We start from the raw sequence: 20439 nt of genomic DNA, 5'->3' as shown, positions 1-20439 counted from the left end.
AGTGTTCACATGGGGCTTGCAGATTTGCAGCTTTGGAGATATATACACATATTTCATTTGAGAATAGAAAGAACAGCTAACATTTTTCCCAGTGGGTTTGAGCAAAGAAGCTAAGCCAGAAGCTCTCAGGCTGGCAAATGTCATCAGACAGGAGATTTATTCTGATAGACTCTGTGCTGTTTTTTTTGAAGAGACACCTTTTGTTACTCTAAGAACAAGATTTTGGTGTCTTTAGGCTGTGTGATGCAACAAGAAGTAATGATGGCAATATCAGTATCTTCCTGATGGTCATTAAAGTATTGAATACTTCAAGAAAATTACAAAAAATTCAGAGAGAATGTGTGCCTCTAAAGACAAGTGTCATGTAGCTTATACCCTCATAAAGAAACAGTTGATTTTATATCCAAATAGATATAATGGTCTGTTTGTTTGGCTTCTTTCTATGCTTTCCTTTTTCTTTATTTTTTCTTGCTAGAGAAGAGCAGAGAACAGAGAAAGCTATACAAATCAAAGAGAGTGTCAAAGAACCTAGAACATTAGAGTAGAAAAGACGTCAGAAATCGCCTGGTCTCACAATATGATTAAATGGAAGCTGACCTTGCTGGGATTACACAGCCCTAAGACCTGAAGAGGGACACTGATGCCAAGCCCAGATCTACTCAACAGCTGTACTTTTCTCTCAGGGCACATAGGACCCTCACTTCTCTGTGGATACTTAAAAATCCCCTTCAGGTTCAAACGGCTTCCCTGGTGGCTCAGCTGGTAAAGAGTCTGCCTGCAATGTGGGAGATCTGGGTTCAGTCCCTGGGTTGGAAAGATCCCCTGCAGAGGGGAAAGGCCACCCACTCCAGTATTCTGGGCTGGAGAATTCCATGGACTGTACAGTCCATGGGGTTGCAAAGAGTTGGACAAGACTGAGCAACTTTCAAGTTCAAAATTGTGCCTATGAGTAAAGACTTGAAATGAAGATGGCCCTAGAGGAGTGGCCTCAGGAGTTCACTGTCGCTATCAATGCTTTTCGAACCACAAATTTGGATAGAGAGTCTCTGGAAAGGGTGAATACAGGTGCAGAGTGTACTTAAAGATGTGTGTATGTTTGGGGAGAGGGGGTTGATAAGCTTGGCTTCCTTTTGTAATGAAAAGAATGACCTTTGGCTTGAGGACCTGAGTCTCATAGTGAATGTCACACTTCTCTTAACATGGATGTCAAATATGTCATGGATTGACATCCGTGGATATGACATCCATTAACATGGATGTCAAATATACAGTTGAGGGAAATCCAATCTCTTTACTTGATAGCCTAGGAAAGATAGAGGTGTACGTGAGAGTACAGTGTTCATGGAGAACAACAATACACTGATACACTGAGGTGTTAAATATGAAAGCATGACTGACAGCATAGATCATGAAAGACTGCATATAGTATGTAGAAAGAAATGTAAATTTACTGATGGCGCATCATGCACAGATTTAATTTATGTTGCCTCAGAAGTACATGTGTTATTAGAGAGAAAGAGAATAAATAGTAGTTTTTAAAGTAATTTTTCCTATTCATTTAACAAATGTTTATTGATTGCCTGCTCTATTATAAGCTCTGTTTGAGTCCCTTGGGGTAGGTCATCAGTGAACAAAACAAATGAAAATTTCTGCCCTCATGAAGTTTCCTTTCTCTATATAGCAGACCTTAAATTACTATACACACAAACACAGGTGTTACTACAGAATTTCATATATAATGGGGAATTTATTTCTTAGGCAAGTTAATTTTGAGTAAAATGTGATTTTTTACCTTTTTTCCTTGAAACTTAACCCTGAGTAAGGTTTAACTCCTCTATGTCCAATTAGAAATTTTGAACACAAAAATAAGTAATATTTGCATTCTGAAAAGAGGCACAATGATGATGATGCTGTAGAATAGGTGATGTCTAAAACTAACACCAGGGAGACCCATCCAGCTGCCATTTCACTGAAAAGAAATATGTAAACAAAATGTGACAATAAGATAACATTGAAAAAATATTGATGTAGGAGAAAGACAGCTTCAGAATCACTCCCAGGGCTTCTCCTTAGGTAATGGGATGATAGGTACCGAGACCCAAAAGGGACAGGTTAATATAGGAGAAAGCATTTTTATATCCCTTCATTCAATAAACATTTACAGAAACTATAAAGTGCTATGCCAGTGTGAGCTCTTACCATTTGTTGGTGCTTATGCTTTTATTCATAACTTGGAAAGGCTTTTTGGTTCTCTTTGTAATATATCATCATGCCATAAAGCTGATTACAAGTTTCAATGTTAAAAGAATCACACTCTGGCTGCCTTCTCGTTCAGTACTCACAATTGCAGCCTGGGTTCATAAGGACAAATACAGTCCATGGAATTCTCCAGGCCAGAATACTGGAGTGGGTAGTTTTTCTCTTTTCCAGGGGATCTTCCCAACCCAGGGATAGAACCCAGGTCTCCCACATTGCAGGCAGATTCTTTACCAAGTGAGCCACAAGGGAAGCCTAAGAATACTGGAGTGGGTAGCCTATCCCTTCTGCAGCAGATCTTCCTGACCCAGGGATTGAACCAGGGTCTCCTGCATCGCAGGTGGATTCTTGACCAACTGAGCTATCAGGGAAGCCCATTTGTAATATATCATCATGCTGCAAAACTGATTACAAGTTTCACTGTTAAAAGAATCACACTCTGACTGCCTTCTCACTCATTACTCAATTGCAGCCTGGATTCATAAGGACAAAGGTAGAAGCCATGGCTGAGTAATGAGAGAATCGGGAGCTGCTGTCAAAAATTGACTCATCAGTATTCTTTTACAGAAATCACCTATTGGCTTATTAAAGTCAGTTGTTTGTGGGTACCAAGTTCCTTAGCCAGAGTTATCAAAGTCGCTGTGAGAGAGGCAATGAAGACTGTGTGGGAACTTGGGACAGCTGGTTGAGTATCATCTCATGTAGTGTCTTAGCTCAGAGAGGCTCCTACTTCTCACCTTCTTACTCTCTTCCTTACTCTTTCATTCCTTCATCTGTCTCTCCCTCCCCACTTCCTTTCCTCTTGTTCTTCCACCATCCCTTATTCCTATCCTCTGTCGCATACCAGCTGATCTTGGTAACATTACGTTTACTCATCTAATATTTAGTAGACATTTATCAAGCATTTATTAAGTGACTGGCAATCTCTCCCCTTGGGAAATACACTGAATAACACAGACTCTGCACATAAGGAACAGGAGACAGATTTTTAAATCTGTTATTACAATATTAATGCCATAAATTATAAGGACAGTGTTTGTCCAATATGGTATGGAAGGTAAAGTGAGAAGGTACATAGTACCCATATACATTTATTTTTTCTTGGTGCTTATGTAACTTTGGAGATTGAAATAAAGTCAGATGATGGAAATATGATTTTGTATCAGTTAGGGTTCTCCAGAAGGAATTTGCTTATGTGCATATGGGAGCTAGCAAATCTAAATGTACAGGATAGACTGGTTAGACGCTCAGGCAAGAGTTAATGTTGCAGTCTTGAGCCTAAAATTTGTCCAGCCTTCCAGTTTCTGACAGGCTGGAAACTTAGGATTCTTACATTTCAGTCTTGAGGCAGAATTACATCTTTCTGAAACCTATTTTTGCTCTTAAGGCTACCAACTAATGGGATGGGGCCCACCCACATTATTGAGGGTAATCTCCTTTACTTAAAATCAACTGATTATAAGTGTTAATCATATTTATGAAAAATACCTTTATAATAACATCAAGACAATTGCTTGACCAGTGACTGGGAACTGTAGCCTACCCAAGCTGGTATATGAAATAGGTAACTGTCACACTGCCTTTATATGAAAATATTTTCCTATAAATTTCTGTATCCCTTTCACATTCCCTTCATTTCTACGGCCACAGAGATACAAAAGTTCATGTAGTAATGATGCACAGTGGCTACTTTTTGTCTTGAATGTAATGAATCAAATGATAACTGTACCAAGGAGTTCAATCACAAAACTATGCTGTTTTACTAAACATTGGCATATTTTATTAAACATAAAACATTAAATATAAATCTCTTGGAATATAATGAGTTCTATCTTCTCCATCTCTAGTTAGAAAGCAGCTAAAACAAAATTGAGACTTCTTTTTATATAATAGTCTTTAGGGGTGGGAGTTAATAGAAGATAAAAGGTTTTTTTTTTTTTTTCCTCTGATGGGCCAAAGCTAGATGAGACTCTACAAATGTATAAAAATTCTAATTCCTAGATGTATTGGAATTATTCCCTTAGGACAACATGTTAAAACTCGGCCCTACTCCTCTGGTTCTGGCTAGGATGAGGAATTAAGGAACTTAGAACCAAGGAAAGGGGGTATGTGTTATGGGCCCCATGTGCTAGTGGGCCCCATATATCACAGACACTCCACTTGGTATCTGGTCTTCAGAACTGGCTCAATGCAATCTGTAACTCTAAACATTTACTTCGTGACTAATAGGACTTAGACCCCAGGAAAAAGTTCTCTGCATGACTTTCTACATCATTAGAGCAAAAGGCAGCAAAGTTCAAATGCCAAGAAAGTGTTCAGGTTGAGCTGCTATGGACATCAGTTGGAGACAAACACCTTGCTTTGGAGTATGAGGGAGTGAGGAGTGCATTTAAACAGTGTAAGAGAAATGATAAGCTTTCAGCTTCTTTCTCTGGGGATAAATGCACAAAATCCTTACATAGCTAAGAATCATTTCAGCAAGTAGAGTTGCACATCATTTTTCTTCTGTTCATGTTTCCTTAGTGGATTTGAAAGTACATATAAATTTTCATAGTATTTTCACATGGTGACTAAGATGCATATTGCATTATTAAACCCCATTCATATTACTCTTAAATTTGTACATGTGTAGAACTAGAGAAGATGTGAATGAAACATGTTATCAATTTTTTACATTGGCATATATAAGCAATGAGACTTAAAGATTTTGAAAGTGAAAATATCAGCTTTAATGAAATATTATGAAATTAAAATTTGGTATTATATGCATGTTTTTTTTTACTTTAATAGGCAATTTTGAATTTTTAAGTAAAAGGAATTTTAAAACAAAAGTAATTTTATTTTTGAGTATCTATATTGAGTTAATCTTTGACTACATACACTTGCATTTTCCCCGTTAATTAAAATTGCATTTTATTTTAAATCCTTTGAATTGTCACTGTCAATAAGGCATACATCAGTAGAAAATCTTGATTAAAGCAATACAATAGAATATTTTCATAAAGGCAAGGAATATAAATGTTATGGAGTATACATATGAGTTTATGCACTGTTTGCTTTATTTTACTGATAATATAAACATTGCTACCTCACCAACAGAACACTCAGGTTTGTAAATATTAAACTTAGTGTCTGATCTTTTGCCAATTTTAGGCATCTAAAAATCATTGTTTTACACATACTTTTGACTTGTCATTGAAGAAATCATATTTTTAAGGTAATGCAATATAGAACATGTTTCATTGAGCCTGTTAGTCTTATTTGTGACTTTTCAATATTTAGACATGTGATGTATGGGCCTCCACTTGGACTCTTGTCATGGACCCTGCAAATGTAGGAGAAGCCACGAGCATCCTCAAGGAGCTCCAACTCTTTCCATGGATGGTGACAATCATTAACTCTTAAATCAGGGTGGGACAAAGGAGATGAAATAAGCAATGTCACTATTAGCTCTACCTTGGTCTCTGTGCACCCAGTAAACAGACTTCATTTCTTTCTTAAGAGCTGGATATCTAAAAATGTTAATTCAGGAAAACTATGTAGGTGGGCCTGAAAGAATTGAAATAGGCTGTAAGTAAGTTATTGAAATTAGCCCTCAGAAATCATTCTACAAAAGGGGACATTTGACTTGGATCTGGAAAGATGAATAGAACTCCTCCAGGTGGATAAATTGTGTGTGGGAAGAGGTACACTAGGAAAAGGAATAAAAAGCAGGGTGCATTTAGAATATTTTAGAATGTTCAGATGACTAAAACACTGGGTGGGAGGGAGGAAGTAGAAAGAGAAGGGCTGAAAAACTAGAACAGACAAGGGCATTATACATCCTCCCGAGAACTTGGACTTTATCCTTTATTTGGTAGGGAATTGTTAAAAGAGTTTCAAGCAGGCAAGTGACATGGTTGGTTTTGCCTTTTTAAAATATCACTTTAAAACTTTGATTTTCAAATTTTAGCACACATGGTAATCACTTGGAGGGCTTATTGGGACACAGATGGCTGGGCTCCACCCCCAGAGTTTCTGACTCAGTAGGACTGGGGTAGAACCCAAGAATTTGCATGTCTAACAAATTCCTGAGTGATGCTATGCTGCTGGTATGGGAACCATGCTCTAAGCAGGACTGCTCAGCAAAAGGAAGATAGTTGGTGAATAGTTCAGGGAGGCGAAACCAAAGAGCATAGATGAGATGTGGGAATATCGTGATAGATCAGACAACAATAATGATACTTTTATTATAGAAGCTGTGATGCAAGGTCTAAATAAAAGAGTTTTAGAAGTAGTAACTCGACTTGGTGACTGAATGAATTTGGAGAATGGAGGTCAGAAAAAATAGAGATGTTGAGAATCACTCAGTATGTGGCCAGTTTGGCTTTGGATATGTGGAAGAACCCAGGTTTGCAATCTATGAAGAGTCAGGAAGAGAGAGAATGGATTTGTATTTTAATTCCAGGTCGTTGGTGTAAAGGTGTCTTTTAATGCAACTCTGGATCGCCTAGCTTTGGTGATAAGCATAAAGCTTAAGCATAAAGCATAAGCATAAAGCTTAAGAGAGGGAAATATTCATCTACAGGATACACTACTACATTAGCAAACACTTAAAGTAAATAGTTACTATACTAATATTTTATTAATCTGTTATAGTTAGTGTGTGCATGCTGTTGCTTCAGTTGTGTCCAACTCTTTGCAATCCCATGGACTGTAGCCTGCCAGACTCCTCTGTCCATGGGATTCTCCAGGCAAGAATACTGGAGTGGGTTGCCATGCCCTTCTCCAGGGGATCTTCCCAACTCAGGGATCAAACCTATGTCTCTTAAGTCTCCTGCATTGACGGATAAGTTCTTTACCGTTAGTGCCACCTTCAAAGCCTGTTATAGTCAATGTACCTTCACAATTACATTGCTTTGTGTGTGGTTAAGGATTGCTCTCCTTTGGGTAGATTGCCTTAAGTCTATGACTTCATTCCTCTCTTACAAGATAGAGCTGTCAGAATGAGCATTTTTGCTTCATGATGGTGCTATTATGTGATTTTTTTTCTCTTTGAATAGTGTCTTTATACTTGTTAAATATTACTTTAGATTTAGTCACATTTGTTATTATTCTCTAACATAGATGAAAGGAGAGATTCACCCTTAACATTTGAATGGATCAGGGCAATGGGTAAATGGAGGCTCCCCTTCCATTTGTCTAAATATGTAAATGTTGTAAACCAAGCTAACAAGCTCTTAAATATGTTCCAGTTCTCTACACACTCACATACTTAGATTCACATAACATCAAGTTTTAAAACTTCCCTGGGGGCTTAGTTGGTAAAGTATCTGCCTAAAATTCAGGAGACCCCCTGCAATGCAGGAGGCCCAGGTTCCATCCCTGGGTTGGGAAAATCCCCTGGAGAAGGAAATGTCAACCCACTCCAGTATTCTTGCCTGGGAAATCCCATGGACAGAGGAGGCTTGTGGGCTACAGTCCATGGGGTCACAAGAGTTGCATATGACTTACCAAGTAAACCATCATAACCACCAGATCTCTACCTTCACACGCACTCACATAGTTAGAGTCACGTAACATCAAATTTTAAAACTATGTGTAAGGTTATTGTTTTGTGCCAGTCTCAGCCTATACATAACCAATGCTGTGATTGGACTGCCCCTGTAGTTCTTATCATAATTGAAAGATGCCCTTCCACAATAACCATCAGAAGACTTTGAAAAAATTAGTTTATTACTTACAAGATTTGGAAATTGCTCGGCAAATCTGGGGCCTCACAGTGAGGTCCTGAGTAGAGAGAAAGTGTGTGGGGTTCTGCCCGCCCCAGGGAGAGAGAGTGGGGGCCTAGAGTTTTCACAGGCTCACTCTTTATTGGTGAATGTAAAATACAAGAGCTGAAATTTAAAGCGTGCATAAAAAGGGGAAAAAAAGATCTCATTTGAAATCAACCAAGATGTCTAAAACAAAGGAGATCCTGAACGGGGAGCAAACCTGGCTCTCTATGGAGTTGTTCGGCTGACAGTGTGTTTACTTGAGATGGTCGTCTTTGAAGTGGATGCCTCTTCCCAGGGGATGTTTTGGCAGTCAGGGCTTATGGTATAGCAATGCCTTTTCTATGATTAAAACTTGGCGGTACATCAAAGATAGATGAATTTACTTATCATCGTTCATCTCTCTGAGATTTTGAGGGGCTTTTGGTGATTGCATGAATCATTAATGAAATGTGGACAGACATGAATCAGTGCATACATTTGATACATTAAATCCACAATGTTTGCATGTCAATTTAGTGAAATTATAATAATAAACTTTTCCCAATTTCTATTTTGTTGACAGTAATGATTTAAAAGATTGAGATATAAAACATAATTGTACTCAAGGGAGCAAAATGTAAAAGCATATCAAAATGTATACTCAAGAAAATATAACATTAAGAAGTTAGAATTATTTTTTATTTGATTTCTTAAAGTTTTTTCTTTCAATGTAACTTTTTAAAAAGTATGAACTATAATTAATGCATATCAACTCAAAATTATCTAAACTTTTATATATATCATTTAATATTTTCATTTTTCATATTTTATACTATTTAGTATCCATTTAATTGCTTACATAAAGATTTGATATCCAACTTCAAGAATGATATGTCTTGAGATGTATACTTAAATGTTTCAAAGTAACAGGAAGTAATATTGCAATCATTGCTGAGTCACCGTGTGGCACCGTTGTGACTACTATAGGGACCTATGAAGCAAAGAATCAGAACAAAGTGAGCAGAAAGGAAATGGATACTCTGTGCGCCTGGGAAACAGTACTGAGCACAAGAAAATACTGCATTCATCTGAGAGGATGACTGGAAAGGACATTAGTTTATCTTTTCCCTGAGTACTTCCATCGTGCCTGCTGTCTCCCCACTAGAAAGTGGTGTCCTTTTCAGTTTAGACACCTCTTGTCATTTAGGCACTCGACTTTGTCTGTTTTTAAAATAGTAAGGAAATGGGCAACACATGTTGAAAAAACATCTCTCTGAGGCTCCAATGTTGTTACCACGGGAAACCAGTGTTACGCACACAGGAATGCTATTCCTGATAGCAGGACATGAAGGATAAATGGCTTAAAGAGTCAAGTACTAATATTGAAATTTTAAATACTTTAAAAGAGAAAAATGCTATACTATAACTTTTTTCTCAACATCCTCCATTTGACCTTCTTCCTCTCCACAAAGTCTGATGTCTTAATATCTGCTGCTTGGTGGAACAGGAGCTTTCAGTAGGCATTCAAATTAGAGAAATCAAATAAGGGATAAAGTTCTTATATAATCGAAGTATTGTGTATAAGCATATAATTAAAGAATGGTCCTGAGGAGGTGGAATTGGGAGTAGGGGAGAAAGCTAGATTCATCGTCCCAGAAATGGAGAATGTCGTAAGGAGTCCTTGACTGGGTGTCTGAGGAGCCTGTGAGAGGGAAAGGACCACGGGAGCAGATGAATGTGGGACATGGAAGAGGAGGAAGTACGTGGGAGAAGCATATATGGCGAGGATGTGGGTAAAGGGCACTTAGGAATTTGTGATGTATGTTTAAGAAATAGCATATGATGTATATTTAAGGAATCCAGTGTCACAGGAAAGAAGTGAATGAATAGAGAGCATTAGGACTTGAATGAACAGAGAGATACTAGGAGGCAGAGAAAATAGAACCCAATAAGAATGCTGAGCACCCTGAATGGCATGGGATGCCATTGGTGGGTTTGGTTGAGAAGGGCCTGGGTTTTTAATGATGATTCAGAGACTGGGGAATAGAGTATGGGTGGACAAAGGTGGGAACGGAAGACTCTGGGTTACCATGAGTCTGGAGTCCAGACAGCAGTGAGAGAGAGACTCCGAGGCGGACCTGGACGATTCCAGGCCAGTTTTGTGATGGTGTACAGTGACAGTGTAGCCAGGGAACAGCCCAGCAATGCAGGACTGCAACCCACTCTGTAGACGGAGCTCCCAATCCGAGATGCTGTTTTCATGAATCTCTTTAATTAAGACCTTTAATACTCATAGTTAAGACGAAAACCAAACAACAAAAATACCTGCCAGGAAGCCCAACTTGAATACTTAGAGTACTAATCTGTTTGAGGGATTCTCTGGTTTGAGTTACTTTTGGAACCAAAATCCCAAAGGGAAAAAGCCACTAGTGATTAAGAAGAAAGATGGAAGGTGAGACAATTGTGGAAACCAAAGTGAGTTTACAGCTGGTTACTATTGATAGAAACAGAAATAATTAAAACAAATTGAAACTCATTTCTGTCTCATCAGGAAGAAAAATAAGATATGAGTGGACAGGGGAGAGAGGGGTGTGGATCACAGCACCCTACTAGCTTTGTGGTTCTCAGGTCTGCTGTGTGGAGCTAGAGTTCTGTTATCTCGAGAATTTCAGAGGGAGAATGAAGTATATGGAGGACTCCTTAAGTTTATCCAGGGTTAAGGAACTCTACTTGAACATCCAACTTTTCTTGGTGCCTCAAAGGGAGACTGCCTGAATTTTTAAAGAAAGTGAAGAAATAGGAAGAAACAAGTATATGGCTAATCCTATGCTTTCCACAGTTGTTATTATCATACAGACACATTCTAAAAGTATGTGCTTATCTGTGGTGCAGTCTAGCATAGGAAACTAAATGTGAGATGTCTTTTCTATTTGTATCAGAGGAAATGTAAAATAAAATCATTCAGCATGAAAATGTGTTGCTCAATTTTAAGCAAGGTTTAAGGTTTTCATTTTGCTACTTCAGAGCTCCAGAATAAAAGAATACACAGAAGTGTGTCGTAGCACTTGTAGGCAAAGGAGAGCTGTGTATTCAAATGGATTTTGCCATGGTATGGGCTGTGTGTGTGTGTGTGTGTAAAAGAGAGAGATTTTTGATTGTTTGCTTTGATAAGTATTAACAACTTCTCCACTTTTTTATATCTGGAAAAAAATCACTAGTAACAACTTTTAAAGTTAGACGTTTAAAAAACAGACTAGCTACCTTCTTGAACAACATTGACATATCAATTGTAAAGGCAGCTCTTAGGGACAATAAATCCTTACTTAATATGCAGGTCAAATGTTTACTTTTCATTTATTTCCTTCATCATTTCTTGTTGGGAATTAGAAAATCTGGTGCTTGAAACCTCTTAGGGGAAATCATGGATATAGATTTTAAATTCATATGTTTTTGGACATTCTCTGAATTAATTGCGAATCTCAGTTTGTATTACATGTTTACCGTTTAGCATTTGAGCATCTTCAGAGAATTCGCCACCATCCTTACCTAAGATTTGTGGCTAGTAAGTCCTAAGTTAGAGGATATAAACAACTCTGTTGACTGTGTTTCAGCTGTGACAGTACTGTACCCTAACAACAAGGCGTAAGGGAGGTTGTGACCTAAGTGAAGAAAGGTGAGCACAGAAAAGCTGGCTGAGTGTAGGATTGGTGGGAGGCAGTCGGAAAGAGAGAACACTATCAGTCAAATATTCTGCAGAGTGAAAATAGGCAAAGTAATAACTATAGAAAGTAAAGTCAACCAAATAATTTTAAATTGTGTTGAACAGAAAAGCAACATAAAAACAAGGAAGATGAAGGCATATTGAATGGAAAGATGTGAATGACAGATGCTAAGGATGTTGTTGGAAGGGTCAAATGTTTAAATCTATGCATTGCTTGGACTTCATGATAAATGTACAGCATATATATATATATATATATATATATATGTATATATATATATTCATTTATTTTTGAAGTTTCTGCAGCTAAAGGTTAGGGGGATGTTTGGGTTCTTTACCTTAGTAAAGTTTCTTTATTAGAAAAGTTATTTATTTTTCACTGCAATGGGTCTTTGTTGCTATGCATAGACTTTCTCTAGCTGCGATGAGTGTGGGTTACTTTCTGGTGTTTCTCTGGTTGCAGAGCGCAGGCTCTAGGCACATGGACTTCAGGAGTTGAGGTGCGCAGGATCAGCTGCTTCGTGGCATGGGGAGTACTCCCCCATCAGGGATCGAGCCCCTGTCCTCTGCATTGGCAGGTGGATGCCCATCCAATGTGCCACCAGTGAAGTGTCCCCTAAAGTTTCTTGAAGAGACTAATTGCATATTCCAAGTCCCATATTATCTGACTGCAGAGAATATATATTTCTGTCAAATAAATCACTTTGAGGTTTGTGTCAGTTGGTAGAAAACAGTACTACTTCCATTCACTACAACTGTCTTTGATTTAGGTCTCCACATTATCTATGGCAGGTGGCTAACCCTGAATTCATTTATATACAGCTAGAAGAAAAAGATTAATTTTGACAAGAACTATTAATACCTTTTTTTAAAGGTTGAATGGCAAAGTACAATAAGATGGATAGTATTCTTCAAGATATAGTAAATATTTGAAGAAATAGCATCATTTCTGGCATACCTAATACAAAGAGAATTCCAAATCTAATGATTGATGCAAACACATAACAAAGTTTTAAATTTTTTCCAACCTTGAACCACAAGTAACTGAAATAGGTATTTTGCTCTTACCTCAAATTGTATTTCACTGTATTTTTATCATAAATTTAAATATATTTTAATTATATAAAACATATTTTGAATATATGTTAAGATATATATATTTATCACAGCAATAACTTCAGGAAAAAAATCACTTCTTAAAGAATTTTCATTTCATTATGAATACTTTGGGAGCTATATTGAAATGTTTAAAAAAACTCAGTTTATTGTTGAAGATTTTTTTATACAGTTTATTATATCTTAAACAATCTATGCTATTCCACCATTCTGTCAGCAGAGCATGTTATTAATGATAGATAAAAGTTAAGAATTCAAAAACCTTTATCAATTAGAAAAATATTTTCTCAAAAGAGGAAAGCTAAGCTTTTGCAGTAAACCAATGTCTTGACTTGGTTTTCTCATTCACAACTGCAAAGAGTGTTAAATAGTTAAAATCAGTGTCAATCATGTAATTACCCGTGTGGGAAGAGTAAGAAAACTTTGAAGAAGTGATTCTGTTTTGACTTTGAGAAGGTATGCAGAAAAAGGAGTGGGTGTGAAGACGGTCTGCTTGTGAGTGTTCTTGACCCAAACAAATCTTTTAATATTTCCGAATCTCAATTCTCACATCTGCTAATGAGAGTATTTGACCATATGTTTTCTAAGAGGCCTTCTAATTCTCCCATTCTCTGTTTCTATAATTGATCTTAATCTCAGAGGGTAGGTACAAGGACTATTTTTTATAACTACTTTATTGAGGAAGAGAGTAGCATACTGTGTTATTAGGTTTCTTCTTAAGTGTTAATAGTTGCATTTCAAATATCAAAATTGTATTTTTCTTTCTCAATAGATTAGTGAAGTTTTACATGTTAGGTATTCTGATTTGGTTACTAAAAACAAAATATTGGTTAGGCTTTTAATTGGCCATGGTTGTTAATACATTTGCAAACCTCTTAATTCATAAGAAGTCATATTTTACCAGCCTGAGAAACCTTAAAGAGTAGGCTGTGCGATGTCCATGCATAAGAACATATTAGTTAAATTCAATTCTTGTTTATAAACCAACAATAACTTCAGTATAATCCACACTTTTGTAACAATATAAATGAGTTGGAGATATAAGAAGAAATATTTGTTCTCATAAAGGTAGTCATAAACTCAGGTATTAACAAATTAACTGTTTCCTCTATATCATGTTTATTTTGAACCTTAATGTCAATAATTAAACCTCAGCCACTTCTGGGTTCTCTCAGCTTTCCCCTAGTGTTCCAGGTAATTTCTGGGAGTTTCTATAGTGTTAAGGGATGAGGACTTCTGATTACTCATTTTATCTGGCATTTGTTGAAGCTCATTATCTTGTCTAGTTCTTAACCCATGAAATTGCTGCTGCGTTAGCACTCGCTCCTGTCCTCAGGACTGTATCAGCTATGTCAAGGCCCCTGTCAGACAGGAATCGTGTTCCTGTGGATGCCACAGTGAGACACAGGAAATCCTGTGGGTAGCTCGAGGACCATCTGAGGAGATGCAGAGCCTCGCCATGCTAAGCCTGAGGTCTCGTTACTTCCTTTATTTTTCCTCAAGTCTATATAAGGTCTTCGCTACAGAGTGAGAAGACAGCCCTCTACAGCCAAGAAGAGAAGCCTCAGAAGAAACCAAACCTAATGACACCTTGGGTTTAGTTCTCTAGCTCCCAGGACTGATAAAGTATATTTCTATTGTTGAGGTTACTCATTCTATGGTATTTTTTTCTGCAGCTCTAGTAAACTAAGACACCTCTGTAAAATGGTTACATCATCATAGTTCTGTTTTAGGTATGGTATACAGTGGCCCCCCAAATAGGTTCCTTCTAGAGTTCATGTTCAATAATACTCAGTATATTTTCCAGGTAGTCACTCAGTCAAGTCTGACTCTCTGTGACCCCATGGACTGTAGCCCACCAGGCTCCTCTGTCTGCGGAATTCTCCAACAGGGAGCTAGAGTGGGGAGCCACTCCCTTCTCTGGAGGATCTTCCCGACCCAGGGATCAAAGCCAAGTCTCCTGCATTGCAGGCAGAGTCTTTACAGTGTGAGACACCGGGGAGCCCCGGTGCTGCTCATGGGGTCGCAAAGAGCTGGACACGACTGGGCGACTGAGCAACGTGTTTTCCAGTTAGTTGCCTTATCATTTCCAATATATGCTTGGGATTTGACTGTTTCTATAAAACTTCTTTCCACCTTTTATAAGTTCTTTAGAAAGCTATCAAAGACCCTTTAGGTTGTGTGACTTTGACATTATAACAAGTTGAAACTTAATTGAAATTCCCTACTAACTAATACTGAATAAACTGGAATACTTTGTTTTACACAGATATAAAAATGACATTTACAGAAGGTATTAGCTGCATTTCAGTCATGCTGTCTACAGGTTTTTTTCCTAAGTAGGTACTATATGGTGAGTACTGTTTGTAGTGATCGTCTTAAATCCACAGTAGTTAGTTAACACCAGCTGACACATGGAATATTTTTTTGAAATAGGGTAGATTGCTCATACATATTATCACTTCTTTATCATTATTATACTTTCCCTGAAAGTGATCAATCTTTTGCATTAGTTTCAACTAAAGGAAATTTTTCTATTATAGTCTCTAATCCAAGGATATAATTTTATGGATACTTGGCACTCCCAAAGGCTGGAGTCAATGGGAAAGGCATCAATGGCCATCTACAACTAAGACTAACAACCAGAGAATAAATTCACAACTCTTTATTTAATATCTACCAACTGGGCTTCCCAGGTGACACTAGTGGTAAAGAATCTGCCTGTCAATGCAGGGTACAAAAGAGATGTCAGTTTCCTTGGGTTGGGAAGATCCCCTGGAGAAGGGAATGGCACCCAATACCAGTCTTCTTGCCTGGAGAATCCCATGGACAGAGGAACCTGGCAAGCTACAGTCCATAGTGTCAGTAAGAGTCAGACACAACTGAATCAACATACATGCACATATGCTAGATACTATATGTGATACACCAGAGAAGACAATGGCACTCCACTCCAGTACTCTTGCCTGGAAAATCCCATGGGCAGAGGAGCCTGGTGGGCTGCAGTCCATGGGGTCTAAAAGAGTTGGACACGACTGAGCGACTTCACTTTTACTTTTCACTTTCATGCATTGGAGAAGGAAACGGCAACCCACTCCAGTGTTCTTGCCTGGAGAATCCCAGGGACAGCAGAGCTTGGTGGGCTGCCGTCTATGGGGTCGCACAGAGTCCGACATGACTGAAGCGACTTAGCAGCAGCAGCATATGTGATACACATACATTAAGTGAGGGCCCAGACCTCATGGAGTTGAAAATCTGGTTGGGAAGAGAAGATAAAAACATTAAAATGCAATTATTACATAAGACTGTGAATGTGAACATAACCCAAAGTGCACTGTGCTCATCCTTTAGATACACATAAGACACACATTCTGTAGCTCCTCTTTCTCCATACTTTGTATATAATGTGGATACAGACTTAATGAATATGAATCCAACTTTATTGTACATTAATAAAATGATCAAATAGTGAGTTTGTTTGATTGATAGGAGCAATGCCTCTATAATGATCTTATATATAAACTAATAATGAATAAGGGGTTTTTAAAGAAATGGTTTACTCTTTGTTTAAATAGGCAATATTAAACACTTAAATTTGACATGGGTAATTCTTCTCATTTATTTTAAGCATTTTCTTCTACATTTTTAGTATATTGATATTTTCTTTCATCCTATTACTATGTGTCTTTTATCTTCCCTTCTAATTCTGTCACCTGTATATATTATATTTTAAAATATCTATTTCTGCCTAGTTTTTTTTTTTTTTTTCTTTTTTTAATCTTAAGCCTTGGTTCTACCTACTGCAAATTTCACACTTGATTCTACTGAACAACTCCATCATTAGTGTGGCTTCAAATCTTTTCTTCCTTTTTGTGTGGGCATCTACAGACAAACTGAACCTTTTCTTCTATTTATGCTTTGGTGAGCTCCCACTTTTCATATGGATTCTGCATGGTGGGAAGTTCTATGTATTTATGTATTCATCATAATTCATTATTGTCTTTTAGAGAAAAAGGCTATCCTTTCTACCAGTGCTATCATGAAGACTGTTACACTGAGAAGCAAGCTGACTTTTCCTTTACTATTTCCATCACTTAAAAGTTAGATTATTGACCATTCTCTCATAATTAATAGAGGCAGCAGTAGTTTCTGTATTTTTTCCTTTTAAATCCACTGCTTCTTAGTGTATTTATGCACATAGATAATATGGTCAGAAAGAGAAATCTATGTCTTTGAAGGCAAAAAAACCTTTATCTGGAAGCTGGGCTAAAAATCGATCTTGTGGAACTTTCACAGAGAGGTGGATCACATGGTTCAAATAGAAAATATAAGCTATTTTCTTAGAACACTGAGTAGATTAATTCCATGAAAGCAGAGAGTTTTAGAGTGTCAGTGTTTGCTGAACAGAGAAAATAAAAAGGAATTGGAGAAGGATAGAGGGAGAAAGAGTAAAAGAAAGAAAGCAAGAAAAGATAACTTGTTTAGAATCTAAAAATGTCTGAAGAGTCTAATCTCTGCTTTTTGGCGGTGAGGAACCTTGCAATGGGCACTGATGATATTCATGTTACTGTTTTAGACAATGAAGAGGTTTACCATAATAAAGATGTCACTATATGAACCGCTGTCCTACACTGATAACATCACAGACAGCACAGTACCCTAAATAAATAATGATTGAACTGAGAAGATGCATTTTATATAAAAGCATGTCAAAGATGTTTGTGACTGGAAAATATTTGTGCTCAGGAGGATTATGTTGCTTGTGGTTGAGAGAGATGCCCATTTTAGAAAAGAATGAAGTATTTTGTTTCAAACAGGATGTACAAAGACCTAGTTGCTCAGAAATAAAGAGATGATGGTTGATATGAAAACCAGTGTAACCATGTGTGCTATTTAATACTACCAATATCCTTAAAAAGAACAAAATTAAAAAAAATAGAGCAAGAGAAGCATTGTTTCTTACAAATAGGATGGAGCAATAAATAAATCTACAATTATATTTGGAAATTTCTACACATTGCAATAATTGGTAGAACATATGAACCAAAAAAAAAAAAAAAAAAAGAAATAGTAAAGATTCAGACAACTTGATTGACATTGTCATCCAACTTAATCCAACTAACTTGTATAGAATTATCCATTCAAACCAGTAGAATATAGATTATCTTCAAGATACATAGAATATATACTAAAATAGACTATCTTTGAGGCCATAAAAGAAATCTCAATAAATTTAAAAGAACTCCCTGGTAGGTTCAGTCAGTTCAGTTCAGTCGCTCTGTTGTGTGAGACTCTTTGCAATCCCATGGACTGCAGCACACCAGGTCTTCCTGTCCATCACCAACTCCCAGAGTCTACTCAAACTCAAGTCCATTGAGTCAAGGATGCCATCCAACCATCTCATCCTCTGTCATCCCTTCTCCTCCCGCCTTCAATCTTTCCCAGTATCAGGTTCTTTTCAAATGAGTCAGTTCTTTGCATCAAGTGCCCAAAGTATTGGAGTTCCAGCTTCAACATCAGTCCTTCCAGTGAATATTCAGGACTGATTTCCTTTAGGATTGATTGGTTGGATCTCCTAGGAGTCCAAGGGACTCTCAAGAATCTTCTCTAACACTACAGTTGAAAAGCATCAATTCTTCAGTGCTCAGCTTTCTTTATAGTCCCACTCTCACATCCATACATGACTACTGGAAAAACCATAGACTTGACTAAACTGACCTTTGTTGACAAAGTAACGTCTCAGCTTTTCAATATTCTGCCTAGGTTAGTCATAACTTTCCTTCCAAAGAGCAAGTGTCTTTTAATTTCATGACTGCAGTCATGATCTGTAGTGATTTTGGAGCCCAAAAGAATAAAGTCCATCATGGTTTCCACTGTTTGTCCATCTATTTGCCATGATAGTGATGGGACCTGATGCCATGATCTTAGTTTTCTGAATATTGGGCTTTAAACCAACTTTTTCATTCTCCTCTTTCACTCTCATCAAGAGACTCTTTAGATCTTCTTCACTTTATGCCATAAGGGTGGTGCCACCTGCATATCTGAGATTATTGATATTTCTGCTGGCAATCTTGATTCCATCTTGTGCTTCATCCAACCCAGCATTTCTCATGATATACTCTGCATATAAGTTAAATAAGCAGGGGGACAATACACAGCCTTGACATTCTTCTTTTCATACTTGGAACCAGTCTGTTGTTTCATGTCCAGTTCTAACTGTTGCTTCCTGACCTACATACAGATTTCTCAAGAAGCAGGTCAGGTGGTCTGGTATTCCCATCTCTTTAAGCTTTTCCCACAGTTTGTTGTGATCCACACAGTCAGAGGCTTTGGCATAGTCAATAAAGCAGAAATAGATGTTTTTTTCTGGAACTCTCTTGCTTTTTTGATGATCCAGCAGATGTTGGCAATTTGATCTCTGGTTCCTCTGCCTTTTCTAAATCCAGCTTGAACATAAAGAAGCTCATGGTTCACGTATTGCTGACGCCTGGCTTGGAGAATTTTGAGCATTACTTTGCTAGCGTATGAGATGAGTGCAATTGTGAAATAGTTTGAGCATTCTTTGGCATTGCTTTTCTTAGGGATTGGAATAAAAACTGACCTTTTTCCATCCTGTGGTCACTGCTGAGTTTTCCATATTTGCTGGCATATTGAGTGCAGCACTTTCACTGCATCATCTTTTAGGATTTGAATTAGCTCACCTGGAATTCCATCACCTCCACTAGCTTTGTTCATAGTGATGCTTCCTAAGGCCCACATTCCAGGATGTCTGGCTCTAGGTGGGTGATCACACCATTCTGATTATCTGAGTCATGAAGATTTTTTTGTATAATTCTTCTGTGTATTCTTGCCACCTCTTGTTAATATTTTCTGTTTATGTTAGGTCCATGCCATTTCTCTCCTTTATTGAGGCTATCTTTGCATGAAATGTTCCCTTGGTATCTCTAATTTTCGTGAAGAGATCTCTAGTCTTTCCCATTGTATTGTTTTCCTCTATTTCTTTGCATTGATCTCTAAGGAAGCCTTTCTTATTTCTCCTTGCTATTTCTTTGGAACTCTGCATTCGAATGGGTGGTGTATCTTTCCTTTTCTCCTTTGCTTTTTGCTTCTCTTATTTTCACAGCTATTTGCAAGGCCTTCTCAGCCAGTCATTTTGCTTTATTGCATTTCTTTTTCTTGGGGATGGTCTTGCTCCATCTCCTGTACAATGTCGTGAACCTCTGTCTGTAGTTTATCATGTACTCTGTCTATCAGATCTAGTCCCTTAAATCTATTTCTCACTTCCGCTGTATGTTCATAAGGGATTTGGTTTAGGTTATACATGAATGGTCTAGTGGTTTTCCCTACTTCCTTCAATTTAAGTCTGAATTTGGCAATAAGGAGTTCATGATCTGAGCCACAGTCAGCTCCCCGTCTTGTTTTTGCTGACTGCATAGAGGTTCTTCATCTTTGGCTGCAAAATATATAATCAGTCTGATTTCAGTGTTGACCATTTGGTGATATCAATGTGTAGAGTCTTCTCTTGTGTTGTTGGAAGAGGGTGTTTGCTATGACTAGTGCATTCTCTTGGAAAAACTCTATTAGCCTTTGCCCTGCTTCATTCTGTACTCC

General features: G+C 37.6%; 1 protein-coding gene across 1 annotated transcript in view; it reads left to right on the top strand.

The window, feature by feature from the left end:
* Positions 1 to 20439, top strand: part of CTNNA3 (catenin alpha 3) — a 1724101-nt gene that overhangs the window by 933595 nt on the left and 770067 nt on the right. The window lies entirely within an intron of this gene.

Source organism: Muntiacus reevesi, chromosome 2 (genome assembly GCF_963930625.1).
Source record: "Muntiacus reevesi chromosome 2, mMunRee1.1, whole genome shotgun sequence".
NCBI classification, from domain to species: domain Eukaryota; kingdom Metazoa; phylum Chordata; class Mammalia; order Artiodactyla; family Cervidae; genus Muntiacus; species Muntiacus reevesi.
This window is presented reverse-complemented; position numbering and strand designations above follow the sequence as displayed.